We start from the raw sequence: 26,842 nt of genomic DNA, 5'->3' as shown, positions 1-26,842 counted from the left end.
CAGCACATCCTTGTGCTAGGAAAATGGCAGCAGTGAACTTTGACTTAAAGTACATCAAATATATTTAAGTTCAAAGCATACCACTGCCATTTTCTCACTGCGGAGTCATGCTGCACTGCTGATACACGTGACACTCGAGGCTGCCAGAACACATCAATTTATGTGCTCAAGAAGATTTCATGGAGTCTGCTCCGACATACTAGATTTCCAGCGCATCGGAGCAGGCTCCCCACATGTGTAAGTGCCCTGTATGTTCAGTTCACCTCCTTGTGTAACCTGGATGTATAGGGAGAGGTATCTGACAGAATTGGTAACTGAATCAGTGTTCTGGCTAATGCCTGAAGTACAAGGCCATCTTTCTTCTCTATCAGAAATTGTCAAAGTAGATTGGTACCATGCTATGCACACCTGATGCACTCAATTGTTTTTGTTGAGATAATTTAAAACTAACAGCAACAACAAATGACATGCCTTTCCAGAAGCTGGAGGAGAATCTATCTTGGGTTTGCCACTGAGCTAACAAAATTAAAGGTAAAAGCTGGTTACTGTGACAGGGAGCTAGAGGCTTTAGTTACTTTAAGTAGAGACGGGGTCAGGGAGCTCGCTCTGAATCGATATTGACTGACACATGCAAGGCATAAGAATGGCTGTGGGGGGTGGTTGGGGGCCATGGTTAATACCCCTAAGGTGATTTGGTGCTTCAGGGCAAGACTGGTAGCAGTTAGGCACATGAAGCACAAGACAGCTGAGGGACCGAAACTCTCTCTGGGACCCCGGGACAGCCTCCTGCAACACTATTCATTCCATCACGGCATGGCAGGAAAATACAAAAAGGGAGGGGGGCAAGAGTCACTTCCCTACCATTGGGCATCATGGCCACCCTTGGGGCCATGACCTGCTACAGTTACTCTGAAAATATCAAGATTAAATAGTAAACACATTAATACCATGCTTAACTCCAGACTCCCTTAGTTCCCTGCATCTCATCTCAGTTCTCTGTGGCAGTGCTGGATGAGGCCCAGTTATTCTTGGACTTCATAGAAAACACACAGAGTTAAACCTCAGAGCCCCGGTATATACACCCCTGACTGCAGATCCTGATAACAGCTCCCAAAGGGTAACATGCAATTTCTTAGGAAACAATCATTTAATACACACAAAAAATATTGCCACGGATATCTGGCATCCATATAAATAATTTTTAAACGCCCCATTATGTAGTAAATCTGCTTGTCTTTGTACACACTTCCCTACTTCGCTGCTGCCATATAGAATATTTCCCCATAACACTTACACTTCTGTACTTCAGAACGCCCATTCCCATCTCATCTTCTTTCAGAGAGGACAGCTCTGCAGCTATAATGGTCATAATATGCAGTGGTTGTCAAAGCTACTGGGAGTCTTCAGAGCTTGGGAAAATAATGGCTTTTCTATTTTTCTCCAAGGGATTCAAAGCATTGTCAGGGAACAAAAATCTGGAGAACCTTACAGCAAGCAATATTCTTGTCTGTGACTTTTGTTTGCAAGTGAACCAAAATGATGTAGTCTGTATCCAAAGTGGTGCAGGTCCTGGGATTCAGCCCTCACAACAGAAACACTCCCAGGGTCTCATGGCAATCAGCTGCTTTTATAACCTGTTTTTATAACCTTTTCTTGCACTGACATCGGATTAGCTCAAGTCTCTAATACTGAATGTGTGAGACCTGCAAAAATGTGTGGAACATTGCTAAATCAAAAATTATACGGCTCTGAGAAACAGCTACCAGCATGTTCATAACTTCCATACCTCTGGATTTTTCTGGGCCCTTTCATCTGCTGCGCCCTGTGAACTTGCAGAGACACAGGGTATTCTGATTAAAACCTATATCCCCTTACCATTTCTCCCATTTGCTTTGGGTGCCACCCAAAATAGTGCTGAATAAGCCCATGAATTACATGTTCAAACCCTTACACATATTTCTGAGCATTCTTCCATGAATTACAAAGCACGTATAAGTACGAGCAAACATTTTTGTATGTGAAGTGATTATGCTTTGCATGTTTTACCCTTATATTTCCCCAGAAGAAAAACTGGCTAAGATTCTCTGCCTCATCAGGGAGCTTGTTGGCATCTAGAGGAAACAAATGCAGAGCAAAGCAAAACCAGGTGAACATCTGGTTGTGAACGTCATCAGGAGTTTATTGTAAGTCTTAATGCATCTGAAGTTTATTCACTTGGGCACAATATTCTCAATAGGGAGAATAACATTTTAATGCAATTTCATTTGTATACCAACATTAACGCTTTAATGGCCAGCATCAACACTGAACAGAACAATATTTTTTTTTCAGAGTCTTCATTTACAATCTTGTAATTCAGCTTACTTCACTGAAATCAATTGAAATGCTGGCCCAAAAGGAAAGAATCAGTTCCCTTCTTTTTTTCTTTTTAATTATTTGAAAGCTTGTCTACATCTATTCAAACTATGACGGTACAGTAAAAGATATCACCCTAATAATTCTTGCCTCTCACGTAATTCTTGGGCCACCATGGTTTCCCTGTAATACTGCTTTACAAATGCAGTGTGTGTTCCAATATAATCTGGAACGAAGATTAATGCTGAAGGAATCAACTAATGTTCAGTGTCCAATTTGAGACACCAAGAGACTGATTTTGCAGAATACGTATCATTATTCAGCCCTGTTGATTTTTGTGTTATTTAACATATCAGAGCTTCCATTGATCTAAATAGCAGCTACAAGTGTTCAGCACTTGTGGCAGTCAGAATTCAGGATTTCAGTTTGGGCATTTGGATTAAATGTATCTATCTCCTTTGAAGATCCATATTATTGTTGTTTTTCTTATTACCTTTTTTTTTTTTCATTTGGGTAAAGTATCATCCCAGAAAACTCACATATGTCATCAACATATAGGGTGACTTTGGTCAAAGCATATCTCACAGTTCTTGGCACTCTGTATACTGTCAGCTTTATCATCTATCATGGCAAATAGGAAAGCTATAAATCTCAATCCCTTCAATTAGGAAAGTTAATGAAGATGTTTAAAAGTATCCATAAAGCGGCCCTCCATTTTAATGACATTTAGCAGTGTTACAATAATGGCCTTCAAACTCTTTCTCCCTCTGAGAAATCTTAAAAGATGCTGCATTTATTGTGAAGGCTGCAGTAGTTATCTTAGCCCAACGTTATTTTAAGTAAAAGCTGATCGAAGGATTACACATACATGCATTTTAAGTTCCTGTCACGGAGTCATGTAAGTGCCCCGTGACTGCGAGTGTGACTGGCAGAGCTGCCAATCACCCGGGCAGCTCAGGTGCCAGTTGCCAGGGCGACCAGGTGGGTCCCATGGCCAGAAGGGGGCAGGGCCGGGCCTTTATAAACAGCTTAGGCCGGAGCCTGCCTTGCAGTTCCCTTCTGGCTGCCGCAGGAGCAGGAGCTCTGCGGCTGAGCTGAGTGGCCCGAGTTAGTGGTCGCAGCCTTACCACGCTAACCGGCTGCGATGATGTGGGGAACAAGAACGCCCTAAAGGGAGGTAGGCTTGAGAGCCTTGGTGGGGGCTTGTGTTTATGTTTGGAGCACGGAGACTCTGGGTGGTTTATGTTACAGCCGGGTGGCTTGAGCTTATGTTACAGTTTGCACCGGAGGACCAGGTGAGGCTGTAGGGGAGTGAGGAGGCCTCACGGGGGCTCCCCAGCAGCTTGGGGGGTTCCCGGTGCCCAGTAGGGGCACAGTGCCAGCGGGGCACTATTGTCTGTGCTGGAGAGGCACCGTATTGCGCCGGGGAGGCGCGGTGTGCGGGCTTGCAGACCCCAGCCCATAAGGGTGGTGTTTTGCCCAGTGGGGCAACCGGACCCAGAGAAGGGTCAAGGGGACAGGCACGGTGGCGATCGCCTGTGCCCCTAGCGTGTGGAGCGCGGTGTCGGCCCCAGAGAGGGCAAGGCCCCAGAGCAGGGCAGAGAAAGAGCGCGAGGCGTGCAGTGTCGGCCCCAGAGAGGGCAAGGCCCCAGAGCGGGGCAGAGAAAGAGAGAGGGCGAGTAGGCAAGGAACGCTGGCAAGGGCACCGGTAGCAGGGCGGCGGTAGCGAGCCAGGCCCAAGGGCACCGGTATTAGGGCGGTGGTAGCGAGCCGGGCCCAGGGGGTGCCAGCGACAGTCGGATGCCAGCGAGACATGCCCAGGGCGCAGGGAGCGGGCTGGAAGATAGGAGCCCGGCCCAAGGGGGCGCCAGGTGGGCGAGGAGCCCAGGATGCCCGAGAGAGAGGGCACCAGAGGGGCGAGGGACCGAACAACGTCCCACGGAACAGCTGTGAGGCTTGGGGCATGCTGAAGGGGAGGTTTGGAGGCACGCATAGCCCCTAAGGCAGGGCGCATAGAAATACCCCATTTCGAAGTAGGGGCAGGAACATCGGTACCGTCAACTAAGGGAACAGAGGCAGCCTCCCGTACAACTTATTTGTCATCAAAGTCGTGGCGGGCGAGATTCTGAGGGTGCTGAGTCCACCGTAACGTGACGGTAGGGGGCGCTAGGGAGTTCACGGCCACTCCTAGGCCCCGCTCCCTCACAGTTCCATATAAAACTTAGACAAACACTATTTTAAAATTATTCTTTCATTATACCATCCATCAAAAACTATATAAACTATTAACAATCTCCAGGATCCATAGCAAGAGTTGCCAGCGCTTTGGTACATCTAAAATCCTGTTATTTACTTAACGGACATCTCTGTTGAAGTTCCAATCCTTATCAAATGATACTACACATAACAGGGCAACAGGAAAAGGAAATCAAGATACCTTTTTTTTTTTTTTTTTTGGTTAAAATACTTTAAGATCCATGGTTAATAGAGGCCTAATTTATGTTGATCACACTTTATTCAAAATCCACTGGCTAGCTCTCTGGGTTAGATGAGATGCACTGGAGGACATTTTTTGAGAAGAGGAATTTATGAAGTTCTTTCTTTCAGCTGTTAAGCATCAATCCTTCACTCTTGGCATTTTGTGATCATTCAAATGCACAGCACAGAAAATAAAATCCACAAAAATATATGTGAGCCAAACACTTCACAGAGGTCCTTTCTCACTGAGAATTAAAGTAACCCTTCTAACACCTTCACCTGGCCACCCATATGTACACACCCACCCTTCATGCACTGTGCGATAAAGGTGACCCCAGCTGAAAGCAGGCAATTTCCAAAGGACTGGTAATGGAAAATGACTTACCAGCAGCACACCCCTTTTAAATCTACTGTGGGAGTGCAGGGCGTGCTACACTCACCACAAAGACATACTTGCATGGGAGGAAAGTGATCTCTCAAGTCACTGACATGTTCACAGTTTAAAAACAACACTTGAAGCTCCACAAGGGATTTTATATGCACAGATCATACACATTAGAATATAACTGCAATATATTTTCTGTCTTACGTACAGCATCAAAACATTCTTCACTGAGTTATTCTTGAGATGTAGCCCACTATTGAAAACTGTATCCAGGTCTACAGCTGACCTACAGGGACAGTGTTCTTTTGAGTAGCGAATTATTCAACTCTTCACTAAGGCCTTGCATTGTACATGGGAACCACCCGTAGTCAGTCATGGTAACAATATAGTTGGTGTTTTATCTCCCCAAAAGAAGTGGAAATCTTGGCCTACAAGAGTGACAATACTTTTCATTAGCTTTTTGTCATCCAGGAGCATGGATAAAACTCATAGGTTAGATCCTTCCTGAGACATCTCGATAGTCTCCAGTGAATCCAAAAGGCTAAAAATGGGGGCAAGAGAATAAATGAACTTCAGATGAGGATCTCTCCCCCCACTTTGCACCTCTGTGGAAGCTGATATTTCAGCGGAACCTGTTCTACGGACACACCATCTGCATATTGCAGCACGTGACTTCCCACAAAAAGACGGTAAAAAACCAAGCACCGATTCAGAGTTTCTTAGATTGAAGAAATATTATAACAAATAATTCTGCAAACTAATGTGGCATCAAATAAACAGCCATTTTTCTGAGAGCTCCACCTATTTAAACAGTATCTCTTTCTTTAGGGAATGTGGCATACCTGTCTAAACCATGAAAACATTCCCCTGTCAAACACATTTACAATCTTCTTTTATGAACCTAAGCTTCAACTCCACTATGCTGTTTTTACACCAGTCTAATTCAACTGATTTATATTATTTTTTACTGTTTTGCTTCTGCAGATTTCAATTATTATTGGAAGAGCCCCTCTGTGCTTCAAAAGATCATAAGGAAAGGGTATAAACATGCAATCTTAATGCTGGATGAATGAGAGCTGTGTCGATATTTTGGCCAAATGACCCTTCATTCCACTTGTTCCATGGAATGAGCTGCCTCTTAATGTTTGTTAAATGCCACTGATAGCAGATCATATCTGTAGCTATATATAAACCAGAGTGTGAAAATGATTAAGTGTTTCAAAGCAGTTTGGAAGTCATACTGTGGCTGACTTTTTCAGATCGATTTTTGACAAAGTAATTCAAAGTTATGTGCTAACGCTGAATAATGCCATTCACTCTGGAGACTGCCATTGTTCACTTGTTCTGTTGAATGCCTGCAAACCAAGACAATACACAGCAGATTTCATCAGCTACATATTTTTACGGGCAATAGGAAGATCATTTTTTTAAGAGCTGGGATGAACAAATATCAAAAGCGACAGAGTTGGAAGGAATTATTTAGCCTTGATGATAACAAAAAAGAAGATTTAGATGTCAGATAAACTGCTATCAGCAATGGTTTGGGTTCATGAAAGACATGCAGAATAATAGTGTCAGACAGCTGAATTCTACTCTTTTGTCCACTTATGCAAACCAGAAGTAACTTCACTGAAGTCAATGTAGCTAATCTAGATTTATGCTAGTGTAACTGAAAGCAAAATCTCATTTTATTTCACTGCTTATAATGACATATGCCTTCGCATCAAATATTCTGCAAAGCTTCTGACACACCTCCCTTACTTCAGATAGTTCCATCAGACTTTAGCTGTTTGCTTGCAGATAGGAAATCGGTAATGAATCACTGGTTTTTAAAATCAATTTGATCATTTTAATCACATCCAAAAGGTTGACTCTATAAATGCATAGATTCATAGGTTCATAGATTGTAAGGGCGGATGGGTCCAGCCCTCTGCACCAAGCAGGAAAGATAACTGGGGGTCAGGTGACCCCAGCATGTTATCCTATCACTGTGACTCTTGTCCAGTTTCACCTCATACCCCATTTTGTCTATACACATTCCTAAACCTACTCATTACTTTATATCTCCCATGACAATATAGTCTTATTGCTTGTGGTATAGCACAGCCTATTTGTCCCATTGATCACGGCTCCGTTGCGTTTCAGTGCTGTAGAAATTCATAGTACCAGAAAGCTCTTTCCATAAAGATCTTAATTTTAAATTTATGAGCGTGAGAAAAAGGATGGGAGAGAAACACAAAAAAGTAAAGCGACTTGCCCAACAGGGCTAAAACATTATATTAGGGGCAACTCAGGATACAGAACTCTATAGCCTACTGCATCCCAATCAGTACCCCATCGACTGTACTATCCTTCAGTTCCAGCTGAAGAGGCAACCTGTTTACCCTGACTTTTTAGTGAGTTCAGATATTTCACTAGCTTAAAGTTAACTTAAGATCTATGCAGCTAGAAGAAACTATCTTAACTTTATACCAAGGAATAGGTTCCTCCCAATTTTACTTCTAATTGCAATAATAAAACATTATGGCAGTTTACAGTTATAGAGTGCCTATAATCCTTCTTCAAAAATAGTTTGCATCTCAAACATTTTCACAGACCTGCCTCTCTGCATAGAGCACACAGTGTTATATGAAGATATAAAGGTTTTATTAGAACAAATTTGGAATGAACAAGTGAAATATGCAAGCCCTCCCAGACTCATGCCAATAAAAACCTTTTTACTTCCATCCCGCATTTTGCTTAAGCCTTACATTTTATAGGGCAGTCATCTTAGAAAAAAATATTAACTGAGTTTTTAATAAATGCATGGGCACTGTCATTTTTATTCCTATACCTGTAAACTCTAGGTTACCTTGATGCCATGAATTCAGTCGGTTGGAAAAAAATAATTTAGGAGAAACTAATGGCATATTTAAAAAATATTAAAATATTTAAAATAACTTTGGTCTGACTCACTGCTCATTACTCCAGTCAAAATCAGGTGTACTACCAATGAAGCCAGTGGAGCTATAGCAGTAAAAAAATGAGATCACAGAAAGATCAGTCTGTTTTTAGATACATTGTGTCACTCCTGCTTTCAGGTTCAATATTTCATGATCTGCTGGGTCTAGGGAAAAAATGTCACACAGAGCTTGAAAAACATCTGAAAACCTGAATTCCTAGTTTTCCATCTGACAATGTTTATTTCTAGCTCTGCTCCTTCTCAAGGTGTTGGACCTGAGAATTACCAGTAGTAAAGGGGGTGAATATTGCATTAAAAGACCTTCGACCCACTGTTATAGTTAAACTCTAAGTCTACCGGCCTCAGTTGCAGAAAGATGGGGTGGAAGAAAAAGAGATATAATGGCAACAAGTAGTATAAGAAAACCCGAATTTTATATGTGTGTAAGATCTGGTGTACTAAGAGTAGCCTTGTCTGAGCTGACTTCAGAAAGTTGAGAGTGCTAAGTGGCTCTTTCCATCTTGCAGGAGTGAGCTTCAGAGAAGCAGCAGAAAAATGCAACCTGACTCCATTTATTTCATGTTCCTGCTCTACAGAGGGAGTGGTGTATTCTTAATTCACTTTATTGCAACTACCAGTCAGTCAAGGTCTCTGATCCACCAGTATTTTCCCCAACTTCTACCTCCTTGCTCTTGTTTTGTCTTGTTGCTCTTACATGTTTTTTTAATAATATTTTCTTCTTTCCTGCCATAATCAGCAGCCAGACTCAAGGGGAGGAAGCCAGGTTGAAAATGATGCTGGTTTGAGGTCAAGTATTTACTGCATTCGGTTGGTCAGTGGTGGCTTCTTTAATAGTAGTATTGAACCTCTAAAGCCCTTTGCCTTGTTTTTGTTTCTCTGAGTTCAGATGGTTTCAGTCATGAAAACGGCTCGTGGACTATCATCATTTTAACCACACAGATGCAAGATAATGAATTTATATCTAGGACAGCACAAGAAACGATACTATAGAGGCAAGAACTGGCAACACTGCCAGAGGTAACACTGGCAAGAACCATGGCCCAAATTCAGGAAGAGACTCAAATGGTAGGTGTCCCAAGCGTGTACAATAGATATATTTTCAAATGCATAGGCTGTTTGTCTTCTAAATGTCAGAACACAGAGAACTGTGCTAAAACAGGTAGGATTTCAGATGCGGATGAACATATGATAAGGCCTTGCTGAATCTCTCATCAGAGAAAAGGCAAATAAATTCCAAATGAAAAACAGGTAGCGTGCATAAATCCCATTTTGCATTCTGGCCTAGATGGCCAAACAGAACTTTCTCCCTGGTACAACTACATGGTACGCTGATTGATCTGAATGATTTGGATACAAAAGGGATGCAACATGTGTTGAGGAAACCCAGATTCTATACCTAGCTCTGGCTTCAACCTCCTGAGTGACTTTGGACAAATCCTTCCACAGACCTGTGCCCCAGTTTTTCCTTCTGTAGAATGGGGATAAAGGTATTGCTCTCCACTCAATATTCTTTTGAGATCTATAGAGAAAAGTGCTACCACGGAAGTATTATTACCACTACTACTATTTTGAGAAGGAGTGGAGAGCAGTTACTAGTCATAACTTTGGAAATATGTCCATTGACAGGGCTTAGATTTTTTGTAAGGGACCTGTTCACTCTCTAAAGAGAGGACTAAGACCTTTTCAACTTATACTCCAAACACGTCTGGAAGATTCCCGCCATCTCACTGAACTTTGGAGATGGAGACTTTTATCTGTGGTCCCTGCTTCTCTGTGATAAACAAGACTTCTCTAAATTCTCTTTTGCTTCCATGCTCCTATTTTCTCATCAAAGGGATAATGTGTTTCAGTTCTTGGTTTTGAATCCTAATTGGACTGGAAGTTAGACTGCCCTAGGAACCATAAGCAGAATGAGTTTGTACATCCAAGAGGCCTTGTTATACTAATTGTACCAATAATTAACATATTAATTTTACGCCAAATTAAAAGTATAGCAATTAGAACTGCATAGAGAAAGGCAAGGCTGTTTCTCAGAGGATTTAGGTATTTCAGAATATGGTTTCATTCAGGTTTGGAATGAAAACTGGAACATCCTGAGATTCTCCATAAAGGAAATAGAGCTCAGACTCCAAGTCAGGCCTCTTGGCTATCTGCCACAGGATAACAGGCCCTGGAAGCACTGGGTCTTTGACTCCAAAACAGGCTGGCAGGTGAGCTGCCAAGAAGACAGAAAGTGAGCTGGCAGGAAACCAGGCAGACAGGTTTTAAAACATGCCTGGCAGGCAGGACTCCATCAGAACCTGGCCTGGGATCTATCCAGACTTTGTCAAAGCAGGACTGTCTCCATGAAATGTTTCAAGTTCAACAATCAGCAAACCACAGTGAGAAATGGTTTGCTGGAATCTCCCTGACCAGCTCTGATATTAATTTAGCTTGCTTAGAAATCATACAGGCTCTATGGCCATACATTGTAGCACTGCAATACTGGAGAACCCTCGAAAATATGTGCAAAGAACCTTAAAATGTTTTGATTGAAATACAGAAGTTTTCATCCGACAGGGAACAGCTTCTCTGCTTTCAGTGTTAGAATAATATAATCATAAAATCATAGAATCATAAGAATTAAGGGCTGGAAGGGACCAGGAAGATCATCGAGTCCAACCCCCTGCTCTGGGCAGGAATACTGCTAAAATCAAATGATCCCAGCAAGATGTCTATTCAGTCTCCTCTTAAAGATTTTCAAGGTTGGGGACTGCACCACCTCCATGGGAAGGTCTTTTCTGGTCATCCGCATCGTAAAGTTCTTCCTTGAATCCAAGCTAAAGCCATCCTTATGCCAGCTTATGGCCATTATTCCTTGTCCTCCCCTGGGGCACCCTAGTGAACAGGTTTTCTCCCAGCTCCTGATAGTCATCCCTTACACACTTATAGATGGCCACCACATCCCTTCTCAGTCTTCTCTTCTCCACGCTGAACAGTACCAGATCCCTTAGTCTTTCCTCATAAGGTTTGTTCTCCAGTCACTTAATCATTCCTGTGGCCCTTCTCTGGACCCTTTCAAGATTTTCCACATCTTTTTTGAAGTGTGGTGCCCAGAACTGGACACAGTCCTCCAAGTAGACAGGACGGATCACTTCCTCAGCCCTGCTCATTATGCATCGGCTAATGCATGCCAATAATGCATTCACTCTGTTGACAATAGCGTCGCACTGGAGTCTCATGTTCATCCTGTGATCAGCCATCACCTTGAGGTCCTTTTCAGTCATCGTGCTGGCCAGGACATCTTCTAACGTATATTCACATCACTGGTTACTTCTCCCCAAATGAAGCACTCTGCATTTATCCTTATTAAATTGCATACAGTTCCACTCCACCTGCCTTTCTCCAGGTCCACTTAGACCTGCATCCTATCCCCTAGCATGACTGCTTTCCCCCATAACTTAGTACCATCTGCAGACTTGGCCAGCGTGCTTTCCACATCCTTGCCAGTGCTGAATAGAGGGGAATAATCATTTCCCTCGATCTGCCGGCAATGCACCTATTAAGGAAGATTCTGTTAGCTTTTCCTTGGTAATTTTGATTGACTACATAAGCAGAATTTAACTTTCCATTAGTTTGTTGTGCAATATTTTATAATTTTGAAAGTTCGATACATATGCATATGTGTGGCAGGAAGTGAGGGAGAAAGTCTCTCAAGGACTTGAAAACACTAAAGAAATATTATTTAAAATGTTAGACTCATACTGAGTGGTAGAAAGGTATAATGTAGAGATAGAAACCTATGAGTGGTAAACAAACACATCAACTTCTTTCCCTAGCTCCACTGTAGCAAAGCTGGGGAGCTAGGGAAAGAATTGAGGATCATGTCAGTTCTTATATATGCATACTCTGAAATACTGAAAACTAAGCATGTAGTGAAGTGGGTGCAAGCTGCAGCAGAAGCCTATCCAATACATGCAACTCCAAACCATAAAAATGGTTATAAATTCAATACCATTGACAGCTGAAACGGCATATGCTCCAAAGGATATCCTCACTTCCATCGGACTGTGCCAGGGTGCGCTACTCTGAATGTACACATGGCCACTTGCTCTTGTTCAGAAACAAGAGCAAGTGGCCAATGCTGGAAAAAAAATCCTGCAGTGTAGCCACTTTTTGGCAAATGCCAAGAGTCCCCCAGGACTTACCTCCAGTTCTCATTCTCAGGTTCAGCACTCAGTGCAGGGAAGTGGGAGCAAGTGGACAAAATGGGCGCATCCAGATGAACATGCATGTGCAGTTTACAGTGCTGTGGACCCATACGTGCAGGCATTCACTGTGCCACTAATTTCCAGTGTGGTGGGGGGTTTTGATACCAGGAGATCCTGGCATCAAAAAAACCCCTGCCAGAAAAAAGCACAGCGGTGCACGTGGCTGCAGCGCACGCTGCCTAAAACCAGAGCCTGGCCAGCCAGACCTATACTCTGGCTGCTGGCCAGGCTCTGGATGCCAGGATTGCTGCTGCTGGAGCTCTGCGAAGCTCCCAGGTCCCCACATAAAGCTGTTAGAGCCAGCCCAGGTGCTGGTCCCAGCCTCCTCTATCTCATCTGGGGCAATTTGCCATGCACTAGAGCAAGTGTGCAGGGGTGTTCCCTGGGGACAACTAGCAGCAGCACAAATATGTGCATTCCTCCTCGTGGGGATGCACCAAATGTGTTTTCAGGATGGGGCTTCCTCCCAGTGATTGCTGGGGTATAGACAGTCCCCCAGTTGGCTATGTGGCTAGAAAAGCAGCAGTAGAGCATCATGCCGGGCTGTGGACAGCCAGGTCTGAGGAGGCCAAATGGAGTTGGGGGAAGTGAATATAATCCAGGTACCAGAAAGGCAAAACATCAATCTGAAAAGCCGAGTCAGGAAGCCAGAGGCTGAGGGCAAAGCCAGGTCAGCTAGCCAAGAAATCACGCAAGGAGCAGGTAGAGCACAAACCATAAGGGGCAGCAAAGCAGCATGGCCAAGGATTAGTACCTGTTAGTCAGACACTTTCTCTTCTGGGTCAGGGGTTTATAGCCGAGGGAGTAATGGGTCCCCCAGTCCTGGCCGATCACTCCAGTGGCAGAGAGTGGGTGGACAGCTAGCCCCGAATGGAGGTTTCTGACCAGTCTGCTCAGCCTGAGTGGTCAGCTTGAGAGGTAGCAGACTGGGATGAGCAGGCAGGTTCAGGTCTGAGGCCACGACTGACATACAGCTCCGTAGGAAAATAACCTATCCTCCCCCCGCAACCTCAAGCAACCTAAATGAGTTTATCTTTAATCAAAAGCATTACGATACGTTACAGGCACTAAACCAAGACCAACAACATCTGAAAGCAATCAAAGTTACTAAGCTAAGCCATTGCTAGAATCACAGTTCAGAAAGCATTGGCAATAGCGAACACATTTGTAGCTCAGTCTTTAAATTAATAAATCAACTGTCACATAATTGTGACTGCTACCCTGAACAACAACAATTCATTTTGTATCAGTCCCCAGTGCAGAGGTGAGGTTAAGGTATGTTTGGCTGCACTCCTAAATTTAAACCCCAGACAATATCATCCTTCTGGTTAAAAGTAATCAATATTAGCAATTTATCATAATTTGCTCTGCAGTGCACACTTGTGCTGTTTAATCAAGCGTCCTGCCGTTTGTTTGTTCACAGTTGCATGAAAGACATCCACTGAGCATGCCCATTTCTTCAAGCAGTGTCTACAGATCTCATTGTGACATAATTCATGCTTCAAATGAGTTGTTGGGTGACTTATGTGGAATGGCAGGGACTAGAAATGAGACAATGTTCTGAAGTTCTAGTTGATAAATGAATTATCCTTGCAACAAACTCCTTGATAAGAGTTTGATTAGAAATGTTCTTGTCTTAAATGTAGATCACTCTTCACTGAGATCTAGCAGTAAAATGTCAGAGGCTGTCAAAGTTGCCACCAATGAGCTTTTAGATTACAACTATGACATTCACAACTAGGAGAAATTCCCCGCACCCATGGGAACACCAAACAAATGGGCATTAATGTCTGTAGAGGCAGACAACGGGACTGTTATGCAAACCCTTCATCAAGTGGTAGGACTGATGAAAATCACCAGCTTGCCAACGTAGAAGAAGGTCAGGTTGCAGCCATGATGGTCCAGTGAACATGTGAGAAACAAGGCCTGTTTGGTGATATCTTTTACTGGACCAACTGCACAGTTGGGGGAAATGTTAGAGAAGCTTTCAGGAGCAAAGTGCCCTTTCCTCGGGTCTGGAAAAGGAGCAGTGACAGCCTAAGCTACATACCAGATCAAACAATGACCTGTTTAACTCCATCATGTAAATGGAAATAGTCACTTAAAGAAGGGGAAGAGGAGAGGTAAACCTCTGGAGCAAAGAAAAATGCTCAGAAGTAGCTACAAAACAAAAAAAACTCCACACAACTGAGACTGATAACCAGATGTAAAAGAAGAAGATCATGAGAGCACATTCTTTGGAGCAAGGACTGCCTCTTTACCTGCTTTTGTACAGTATCCAGAACAGGGGGACCATGATTAGGGCCCCAGAGTGTTCCTTTTATAAAAATACTGGCTCATCTATATCACCATCCTCTATATAGCCAGGTACAGAAGACATATGCCAGAGAAGCTGGAGGTTCCTAGTGTACATTTTTATTTTCATCTAAATCAGTGCACCTTTGATGCTTTGGAAATGCTTCCTTCACCAGCCTGCTTCACTCGGGCCCCGAAGCCTTGCACCTCATTCCAAGGGGGCTTGCTAGGGGAAAACCCCATGATGGGCACCGGCAAGTTAAAAAAGTAGGTAAAACTTTAACAGATGCAGCACAGATTTATGTGGCCTTCAAAGAAGGCATTTTTCCCCAAATTTCTCAGTGTCCTACCACTTTACAAGAGATATTCTGTGGCACTGTGTCATCAACATATTGAGTCTGAAAGCCATCCTAGGCCAACACTTTTTATAATGGCAAACCGTGTGCTTTTTTCTTCTTCTTTTACCCTTTAAAACTAGATCATTCAAGCTACTATAACCACACAATAAGATAAAAGAGTGAGAAACATCCCTGCAAAAAACATAGTAGTACTATGAAGAATGGAGTACGGTAGTTGAGAGACATGCAAAAGTTTACTTTCATTAGACCATGTGTTTCTGATTATGACTGAATGCTGCACCAAGCCAAAGCAAGCGAAGAAAGACACACTAACAAATGCGAACTGGGAGGAGAGAAAAAGAAAATGATTGTGTCATTAGGATGGAGATCCAGGAAATCTGAGTTCATTTCCTGGTTCTGCAATCCCATGTACTTAGATATATCCTCAGAGACCTTGAGCAAAGACATTCAAAGAATGTAGTTGCATCTCAGTTTTGAAATTATAACCAAAAAGGGTCCTACCACTGTTACTTTAGGTCAGGCACGTAGCAGAAGTCATAATAATGCACAGATCTAACATTTCATAACAGTTTGGGGAATCTGTGTAGATACAATGTGTGAATTCTCATAGATAAGAAACTGCTGTCTCACGAATGCGGCAGCACACCGAGAATGTGGCATTTGATGGCAGAGATGTGTCACATCTCTCCAAGACCAGCAGCAATGGAGAGCTGTTGAAACGTGCCGGCTCCCATTCAAGTGTGAGCACCCGGGGCGATGAGAGGACTAAAGTCTAGGGAAAACCAGCCATGACCGAGTTTGCCTGAACGAGCTAGAGATTGGTGATTTTCCACTCTCCAAGCAGCAAGAGAAAGAAACCGTGTGTTAATGTTTGGGTTAAAAAGCTCAAGAGCCCTAGAGGAAGACACAGAGGCTCACAGACACAAGAAGGGAGGGCAGGGGACAAGAAGAGACGGGTGCCCTTCTATTCCTCAGATCTCCTATTTAACTGCAGAGCTTGCAGAGGACGAAGGAAGCCAGATGCATGATAGAGACAGATAGACAGACTTGTTGACGGAGGAAAAGCCACGTGCAGATGGTGATGATCCATCATTCTTCAGAGTTCAGACCTAAGCTTAGGGGAAGATCCACAGTGGCAAGCAAAGGAAGGTAGGAAACTGGGGGTAAAGTTTGATTACTTTTGTCTGGATCTGTCCAGGTTTTGTGCTATCTAATATGAGGAGTATTTGCACTTAGAAATCTTTGTAAAGGCTACACGCGGTCACCTCAGCTATTGCATTTCTCTAAAGAGCTGTAAATACAATAGGAGTGTGGACCCCGCACATCTCTCAAAAAAGGAAAACAGTACACTCTCCAAGTCCAAACTCTTATCTGTATGGAGTAGCCATTTTCCTTGGGAGTCATTCCCACTCGTATGTACACAGAAGACCTGGTTAAAGTCATCTGGCAGTCTGGACTTTGGACCAGGTCCATAATAAATAAATGAAGAGTGAACTTACAGGAGCATAGGGACTGTGTCAGCACGTAGACGATCAAATTCTGACTACTAGTATGTGTCTCCAAAAGATGCTCATCCTTCCCTTTTTTGCCAATATTTCCTACACATTATAATCAAAAGTATAGGCAGTACTTTCATTGAGAACTAAACACATTTTAAAAAAAAACAAAAGAAAATATCTTAAAACACTAACAAAATACTCCATGTTTCACCCAAGAGAAAGGATAGTTACAAGGAAAAATTTGTCAACGTATCAGTTTTTCCTTCTCTGTTTGAACATTAAATCACAAGACCTGCACACTGGTGCAGCGTATGATTATTACCAATCAACAGAACATGAAATAACTAGATTTCTGCACCACAACCCTCTATTGTATTCCTGTATGAGCCTTTAACTGCTGTACATGATCAAATTATTAACACTAGATATTTCTTTCAATGTCACTGCAGCACAGAGGCATCATCTATACTATAGTCGTGGCTGAAAACTCCTGTGTTTTGGAGCTTTATACTGATAAAGTACGGCAGGAAAGCAGAAAGAAATTAATTCAGAGGCCACATTGACTAAAAACAAAATATAGCTATGGCAGCTCGAATATATAGGCAGGTGAAATATCAACAAGCTGCAACCAATGGCTGGCAATTAACCCATTTGAAAATTAACAAGTGCAATTATTCTCCATCCTCACCAGCTGAATATTTGCCATGTTCATAGTGGAACTTCACCATTTTTTGCAATTTAATATCTGTCTGCATTTGGTGAAACGGTCAATGAATGCAGTGACAATGAAGGTTGTACTGCTAAGCAGTAGGTATATTCCCTAATGTAGTAGTATTTATAAGGTGCTCATGACCTCAGAAAACAAAAGCCTCTAATCTATTCATGAATGTATTCTACAAACACCCAAAACAAGTGTGGAAACTATTATTATTTGACATTTGCACACAGGGAACCGAAGTGTAGGAATGTCTATGGCAAAAGGTCCTGTTTTCTACCAGAACATCCTATTTTTAAATTACCTTTTATCCCATGTGCATTTCTAAATGAGGAATGGAAAACAAAAAGTCCTGTTTTCTGGTTCACTGGTGGAAATATATGTCAATTATTTGTCCTCACAATTCTATTGGCTCTGCCTAGAGGTAGGGTGGTGCACAGCCTAGAGGAGTAGCTTTCTCAGCCACCTAGGGAGGGAGGTGGCCTTTTTGTGGTGGTCCTGCCCTTTGCTGCTGACTGGCCTGGTGGCCCCACCCCTTGCTGCTGATTGGCCGAGGAGGTGGTGCCCCACCACCATTTGGCCGAGGGTGGTGCCTCTCACCAAGGGGATGTCCAGTATTTTGGGGATGCATCAGTGACCACCCTACTCATAGTACAGAGGCTGCATAAAAAAGCTCTTTTAAACAGCTAAGCCCTAGTGCCTCACTATGTCTCTGGAGGGTATCTCTGTGCAAAAGGACTGTGCTCCTTTGCACCTGAGTGAATTTTGCTTTTGATGAGCCTTAATGGCTTTTAGTGCATGATCGCTGTCTCTACCTGGCATTTGTAACCTTGTTCTTATTTACTTTATAACTTTGCTTAATTTTGAGTGTACAGATTTTGGCAGCAAGCTTATCATCTAGCATATCTCTCTGCTCCTATTGACCTATACTTTAGCAGTGACCTAGACATGAGAATTCAGGATTTTCTTCATTGATTTCTAGGGGTTTCTTACTTGTGCTGTTGGGCATGTACATAATTTAATTGGTACGTCTGGTCTCTGACTCCATGATTGCCTTGATGCAAGAACCTTTGCTTTCCCAAGCCCTGACTTTTGTCTAGTTTTTTTTTTCCTTTAGTTCCAGTCCATCACTGCAAAGTATATGAGATTTACAAGCCTTGACATGACATAACAGGGATCCACAGCCTTGCATCAATCACCCTCCCGAATGCACTCTTAGTCAGACATGAGCCCTACACTTCAAAGTAGTTCTTAGTGACTGTTTGGCAGCAGCTGAAACCTGCCAAAAGCCAACTGATGTGATAAGTGAGAACCTCAGGGAGAAGTGACAGGAGGAGCAATAGGAGCTGGGATTGATGCAAAATGGGGGGTCTCTGTTTTTCAGAACTGGGAACTGAACTGTGTATTTCACAGCAGTTCTCTAGAAATAATAATAAAAGAAGAAGACAGAAACAACATTGAAGAAAAATACTTTTTTGGGGAAGAAGGAAGGAGAGATTTTGCTGGCTCCTATTTTTCTTCACTTATTGGTGTGGTTCACATCTGCATCTGAGAACTGAGTGAAGTGAGTGTCTTGAGAATCCCAATACAATATTAGAGTTGGTAGTAAAATCAGACTAAACTAAAATAGACACATACCCTTGCTACTGCCCTAATTCTCAGTAGTACAGTCCAGTCTGCAATAACCATCTGCCTGAACCCACACGAAAAAAAATTTAGACAGGGAAGAACTGTAGGGAAGACAGAAGCTAATTAAGGATCTGCCACTTTATTTTCTATTGCATTGTGTTCCTACTTTTTTGTTCTAATCATGTAACCACATTTACACAGGTATGCTGGAATAAATCCCATATAAAAGAGTAGAGAAAGAAAAATCTTGTTGTTGAGACTAAATATGAGGAGTTTAGAGGCCTGTGTTTTAATATAGACCCTCCTAGTGGTTTTCATAGGCATATCATAGAATCTGTTAGTCTCGGATGATGTCCCTGGGAGGAAATATCTATGCAGAGGTCAAGGAACATCAAGCCACTCTGGAGTTTCCTAAAAATTCTCCTTGACATGTGGGAGCTGAATTTGCAGAGCTAGATGGATGCTGTATGGATCTGTGGGGCCCACAGATAGCACAGCATCACTGCTCAGAGAAAATTTCAACATTATCAGTGGACTCCCTTGTATTCCATTATTTTGCAGTCATGCTACTGTGTATTCTTAGGATGGTGTCTTTATGGAGGCTTCCTAGTGCTGGGATAGCTCTGCAGGAAGCTTAACTTGAGTTTTAAGTATCAGCTTTCATCTTGCTGAATGCACTGGACAGAATAATACAAGTCGCCAATACAAATTTCAGCAGAGATAACAAAGATGTCAGTTCACTGCCCAGTTGGACACAATATTAGAAACCACAGGAAAAAATACTCATAGGAAATACAAAAAATGCCACTAGCATGAAATATTAATGCTGTTAGACTTCTGAGGTAGCCGTAAGAGGGCCACTCAAATGTATTCTGAAGATACATTAACTTGGACATGTAAGGCCACTAGCTTGAATACTACCTAAATCAACTAATCATCCCAGACAGTGAAACAGAGCTTCTAGGCCATGCTAAAAGAGACAGTGAGTTGCTTACCAAAGTTTGGAAGTTTACTTTGAGTGAACAGCCAGACAAATTAGAAATAACTTAGAGAAGTGGACTATTATTCTATGAAGAGTGCCTACAGCACTCCTAGATATAAAATCATAGAAAAATAGGGTTGGAAGGACCCCTGGAAGTCATCTAGTCCAACCCCCTGCTCAAAGCAAGACTGTTGCCAGCTATATTATCTCAGTTTTGTCTAGCCAGGTCTTAACCCCCCACCCCGAAAGGATGAACATTACACCACTTCTTTGCGTAACCTGTTCCAGTGTTCTACAACCCCCAATTGCAAAAGTTTTTCCTAATGTCTAACCTCAACTTCTCTTGCTGCAACTTGAGGCCATTGCTCCTTTTTCTGCTATCTGCCATCACTGAGGACAATCCCACTCCATCCTCTTTATAACCACCCTTCAGGTAATTGAAGTTTGCTATTAAATCCCCCCTCAGTGTTCTCTAGGCTAAATAAGCTATCACTATAGCGGTGCACTATACTGGGGGGAGGGACACACCATTTTAGTGACATAGCTGGTAAGCATGTATAGACCTGCGTGATTGCTATGTCACCGTAGCATGCCATACAGTGATGTAATGTGTCACTATATTGTCAGAGGGTGACATATAGACACTCCCTATAAATCACAGTTAACATAGAAGAGGGGCCTGGAGTGGCACGGGTGCTAAGGCACAGGGTTGATGACTCAAGAGGTTGCAGGCTCACAGGCCATAGCAGAAGTGCTCAGGGCATGACATGTCATATTTCAATGAAAAATGAACATTCTGCTGAATACCTTGGCACAAGGACATGAAGAAGCAAGGAAGGAACACAAAAGTAAACCATACTACTACTACCTAATACAAACAAAATCAAAAGCATGCTGATTTCAAATCAGTGTCACAAGATACCTTTCCCCCAAAAAAACTCCTTGAGAAAATACTCACATTTATTTTCTTCTGTTTAATCACTCAATTTACTTAATCTAGGTTTCATAAGAAATCTCTCCAGCCCCTGTATTTCTAACAATACCATATTTTTAGAATATTGAACTCCCATACATGTTGTCACAGAGTCTATTATCTTAGTCACTTACAGGGTCCCTAAGTGTGTGGTGAACAGCAACCAGCTGGGGCCTGCTATCTGGATGCAGGGTATCAATTTTTATTGAAACAGACTCTTTTTAAGGTCGCTTTGAATGAAACAGCAGACCACGCATAAATCATCAGCTCTTCTTCTAGTCTAAGTAGACTATGTAGCCTCTGTTTCTTTTCCAAAAGAAAATAAGCATTAGGGCTGTGCAAAATTTCACCAAGTGTTTCGTTTCAAAGCTGTTTTGATGTGTTTTGAGTTCAAAACAGCAAAATCCAAATGAATCAAAAAGCTCTGAAACAGCTTTGAAATGAAATGAGGGCACTCGAAACATTTTGAAAGTTTCTAAATGTTTTCCAGGTTCGAAGCAGCCCAGTGGCAGGAGGCAGGGGAGAGCCAGGGCTGCACTCTGAGCTGGTCCGTAGCCCCATGGAGTTCATTCTGGCAGGGAGTGCAGCCCTGGCTCTGCTCATCTCCTGCCACCAGGCTGAGCTCTGTCGGGCTGGTGGAGACCCATAAAGCTCAGCCCAGTGGCGGGAGGTGGAGTGCAGCCCTGGCTCTGCCTGCTTCCTGATGCCAGGCTGCACTCCAAGCACCTCCATAGCCCCATGGAGCTCAGCCTGGTGGGGAGCGCAGCCCTGGCTCTGCCCACCTCCTGCCACTAGGCTGCACTCCATGGGGATGTGGGTCCTTGGATCTGCGCACCAGATGAGAGGAGGCTGCCTCTGCTGCCTGCAGCCAGGAGCAGCATGAATCTTTCCTGGCGCTAGGCACAGCTTCCTGTCATCTGGCATGCCTCCTGGGGGTCTACACCCCCAGGAGGAGTCTAGTACTGCCTGGCAGCCCTCCCATGGGTACGAGCCCCGGGATCTATGTGCTGGATGAGAGAAGGCTCCCTCTGTCACCTGGGACCAGCGGCAGCATGAATCTTCCCCGGCGCGGAGTGTGGGCTGTGCCCAGGACTGGTCCCATGCAGCACGGCAGCCTCCTGTCATCTGGCATGGTGGCACAGGGAAGCACGATGGTGGTGCGGAGTGGTGGATGGCAGCAGTAGTTACTGCGTGTGAGCTCCCATCCCCCGCCACTATCATCCAGCACTCAGGGTCACAGTATCACGAAGTGTGAGAACCCCTGTGGTGTGGAGTAAATTAGTTTACTCCAGCCTATTAGGGGTAAAGGTATAGATGCCGAGATGTTTACGGCACAGCTAATTAGTCTACTGCACAGTAAACATCTCATGTAGATGTGCCTGAGATGAAACTGAATCATGCCCTTTCAATGTTAAAAAGAACTATACCTTTAGATATTCCTCTTTAACTTATAAAAACACTTTATTAACCAGAACAGATTTGCTGGAAATACAAGTTTAAATATAGGCTTTAGATTTAAATCTATAGATCTAAACTTCCAAGCTAAAAATTAGTACATATGGCTAGAATAAGAATATGTAAGGATATGGAGATAAATATAGTATGGTCTTACTTTGATATATCATGTGTTCTTTTTGTACAAGCATTTTTGTATATTTCCTATTTATATTCTTTCTAAAATGCCCATCTATTAATGTTACCATTTTTTAAAACTGCAGCATCTGATGCTTCTGCAGCTTTCGCATTCATATTTTGTCTCTTTGGAACCTGAGGAACATCTTAAGACATTTGTCATATGGTTGAAGGTGGAAAGTCATAAAAGAGTAATACTGCAGTTGGTCAAAATATTTTCCTTCACAGTGCTTTTTCCTTTCAAAATTGCTGGATGGGGGGCAGGTTTCTATAATATTGTGATTTGTCAAAGTGAAAATGGTTCTATTTTCTCTTTTTTGGTTCTAGCTCAGAAATCATGAATAAAATAATTAAAATCAGTTTTCCCACAGTTCTTGGTGGCTTCTACTTCATCTCAATTTCTTCATCATGAACTTCTGGTCCTTCATTAACCCTATAAAATGCAGACCAAATTACTCTTTCCACTCACAATCTCTGGATTGCATTTTTAGTCTGCCAAGTTTCACATTTCTTGTAGGCACAGCCTGCCTTTCTGTTCCTCCCTTTCCAGCTGCTCATCAATCTCCTTCTTAACTCCAACCCCCATCAGAACTAACTGAACAGGGTAGGTCATCTGTCTCTTGCTTCAGAAACTTTGAGATGCATTATCTTTTAAGAGTCTTATAGACCTTGTGTGTACATGATACAGAAGGTAGGAACCCACTCAGGCTGATTAGCATAGCAGTGTATTCGGGGTTGCAGCTGGACTCTGGTGCAGCTTCTAATGCTGCCACTCCTTTTTGTGGCTTTGCTAAATCCAAACTATCAATGTCTCAATTTATCCCTGTGTAAAATGGGAGGGAAAATCTCTATCCTACTCTGCTTTATGAAAGGAGTAGCATTTGCTAGGCACCAAGAACAAAATTCATAGGCCATAAGTAGTACAGGTGACCTGAAGGAGTCCTTAGGTTATTTTATTGTGAAAGTCTGTGAAGAAAATCACCTTGCAGTATGAAGTTTCACTAACTCATTGAATTTGCCAAACCACTTCAGTTTCAATCCAATCACCTTAGATTATGACAAGGAACAACTTTTGTAATGGTTCAGAGGACCTTAGAGATGCACTTATTTTGAACCCATTCATATCTGAATTATACACACAAGAACACACAAAGTAATATCTTAGCTGCTCATGACAAAGGGTCAGAGATGCACCTCAATTAAGATATCTGAAAGAATCCTAACAAAGTTGTCATACTTTCAAGTCATATTACCAGACCTAATCTTCTCTGAACCATGTAATGGTTGCTGGAATAAACAGGGACATGGTTGTCAAGGACTTTTAAATTTCAGTGACAGCTGTCAAAGGGTCTTTCTTAGACACCAGTCATATTTAAGATAAGGAAAAAGAGTTTCAAAATGCACAATGGCTACAGGACATGAGCAGTTGTGATTGCATGCAGTCTCATTTCCCCAGTTTAATTTGAAATAGCAAATGGTAAATTGGATTTTATGGTTCAAATACGATAGAAACACAGACCAATTATCTCCAGTTTATTTATTGCTTTTATCAACCAGTGTTTATTTTATAAATTAATGGACATGCTGTCCTATCTTAGTGTAGCGAGACTGGATTATTTTATTGAATCTCTCATACGTGTTTGCTTAAAAAACCCAGCCAAACATTTCCACAAAATCGAAATCACAATGATGTCATTATACTTGGGTGGTTTGTTCTCCTCCACGCAAGTTTTATAGCAAGACCTATAATGTAACCTAACCTATGATCCATAGGAAAGGTTCCAATTGATTTTCCTAGGCTTTCATTCAGGTCTCTAAAATGCTAAGGAGCTGTTTTTGCCAGATCTCAGGTGAAGTCACGTGATATTCGGTTTTTAAATAAACTCAACGTGAAACCAGGTATAACAGAGCAGTGTCAACTATGCTTCTCTTTGTGTCATTCAAAACCCAAACTTAGCTTTATTTAGAAGGTGGGGTTAGATGCCAATAACAAATCAAGGGAAAGGGAAGCATAAAATGTGTCAATACAAATGGGACTTCAGAGATTCAACCTTTTTATTTTATTGCTCCATCTTCAGACCCTTGCCATCTCACGATTCATTGCATCATGACATTCCCATCTCTTAATTCTAGACTTGCATCAATCCTAGATTTATTTCAAAAGAAGGTGCCACCCTTCAGTGTGCTTCAGAGATGCATCAGGGATGTTGATGCAGTGGTTTGTGGAGGGCTGAGGGGGACTGAATCCCTCTGCATAGGACTAAACAGAAGAATGGAAGCAACTACTCTCTACAACTCAGGGTAGGGCTGTAATTCTTTCAGAAGAAATGGTGAGGGGGCATTTTCCAAGGACCTGGAGTCCTGCTATAAAATCACTGCTGCGTTCTGAGAGAGTCACCTCTATGTAGAAGGCGAGCATGAACATACTTCAGAGGCATCCTACTGATAAATATTCACCCTTACAATCACTCCAAGTTCCATTTCACTGCACAGTTTTATGACATGGAAACCCTTTCCCTTGAGAAACCTTTCATAAAACATGTATTAAAGCCTTAGATACCAGCAGCCAAGAAAAAAACCAAACAAGGGGAGTTCTGAATTTGAACCTAGATGAATGATGTATTTTCAGATGAGCTACAGACTAAGCCTATAGAAGGTAAGTCAGATTTCTAGCTCTGCCTGCTTTCACAGAAACTCAGGTCTCCTGAACTTGGCGTAAGGTGTCAGAATGATGTTCTCAGTTAATAAAACACTAACATCAAGCCATTTTGGAATGTATATAAAACCTCACATTTTAGACCTTAAGTCAATTTCTAACCAGGAGGGGATAGGAAGAAACTTCCTTGGGAGCAGGTAATCTTATATATGATTTTTATAGGATTTCTTCCCTTGCTCTGAAGTATCTAGTATTGGACACTGTGGGCACATCTACATGTCACTGTATGGCGCCATGTTTTAGTACAGGCAGTCCTCATCTTACAAGGTTTTGAATTATGTTTCGCAGTTACAACGTTTATAAATCGACACCCTGTTTCAAGATTATGACATCAGTTTCAACTTTACAATGCTCGATCCATTGCAACGCCACGTCAGCGGACAAGTTGGCTACATCGCTCATCTCCCTAGAGAACGAACTTCCTTGGCCACTTTCTTTGAGAAAACAGACAAGACTCCAGAAAACCCTGCAGCCAAGACTCCTGAGAAGACTCCAGCCAAGAACCCTTCAAAAAGTCCAACCAAGAGCCCTTCAAAAAGTCCAGCAAAGTCACCTCAAAGAAGTCCTTCCAAATCAATATGATTGCTATTTACAATATAAATACATAAATATAGCTATATTACTTATCTATAATTGATTGAGTACAAAAGTCTGGGGTATTTTTGGTGAAAATAGGGTATCAGGCCTTGGTTCAGGAACCAACCCCCCATTTAAAACATTGTTTCTTATAAGAAAATTGGTTCCGAGTTACAACATTTCGACTTAAGACACTGTTTGCAGGAACCAATTGTGTCGTAAGTCCGAGGACTGCCTGTACTTGCTTTTGGAAGTACTAGAGCATGATGCAGAGTGGGCAGTTACAGCACTATGCTTGCAGCACAGTTAGATTTCACCGCTATGTTGCTGTAGTGGTGCACTATACTGGGGGAGTGCGGCACTATGGTGACATAGCTGGCGATCACCCGTAGACCCGCAAGATCACTACGTTGACGTAGCACACCATTCAGCAATGTAGTATGTTGCTACATAGCTGTTGGGTGATGTGTAGATGCATCCTGCTTGAGACAGAACTCAGGGCAGGAAGAAAGCCGAGCCAGGTCCAGGATGGTGATTTCCATGCTCCTGTGAATGGTAAAGAATAAGAAAAAGAGCCGGGAACTTTATTTTATTGTCTCTTTCTCTCACTTCAAAGCTTGTGAGGTCCCTTCTAGCTCTTTCATATGATTTCTATTGAGGTGCTATATTGCCTCTTTAGTTTTATAGAAAAATCATACTCTACTTACACTGAAGCTCTCTTTTTTATGGCAGTGAACTTGGTCCATCAGTCAATGTGAGTCAGGTGCCTAACTGCCTTTGTGGCTTTGGCTCTCATCTATTTGTTGCCTCATTTGTTACTGTTGTCTCTGAATTACCTACACAAACCCACTGACATTTTAAGCACTATAACTGGAGCACATGCTGAGATTACAGTTTTGAATGGAGTCAGAGTTTTACTTGAACTGACTTCATGAAATTTCGCCCCTTTTTCACATTCTTACCAGGCTGTTTTGGTGGTGGTGGTGGTGGCGGTGGTGGGCTTCTTTCAGCACTGTGGAAGGATGAAATTGACCTC

The 26,842-nt window shown here is 42.5% G+C and overlaps 1 long non-coding RNA gene across 1 annotated transcript; it reads left to right on the top strand.

Moving 5' to 3' along the window:
• Window positions 1–3,426: 3,426 nt before the first annotated feature.
• LOC149875379 (uncharacterized) lies at window positions 3,427–25,899 on the top strand. The gene is made up of 3 exons (XR_016440027.1): window positions 3,427–3,532; window positions 9,067–9,245; window positions 25,519–25,899. It is a non-coding gene; the product is annotated as an uncharacterized LOC149875379 (long non-coding RNA).
• The last annotated feature ends 943 nt before the right edge of the window (window positions 25,900–26,842 follow it).

This window comes from Crocodylus siamensis, chromosome 1 (genome assembly GCF_052110815.1).
Source record: "Crocodylus siamensis isolate JL-2025a chromosome 1, ASM5211081v1, whole genome shotgun sequence".
Taxonomy (NCBI): domain Eukaryota; kingdom Metazoa; phylum Chordata; order Crocodylia; family Crocodylidae; genus Crocodylus; species Crocodylus siamensis.
The sequence above is the reverse complement of the archived record's forward strand: the minus strand, read 5'-3'. Positions and strand labels throughout refer to the sequence as shown.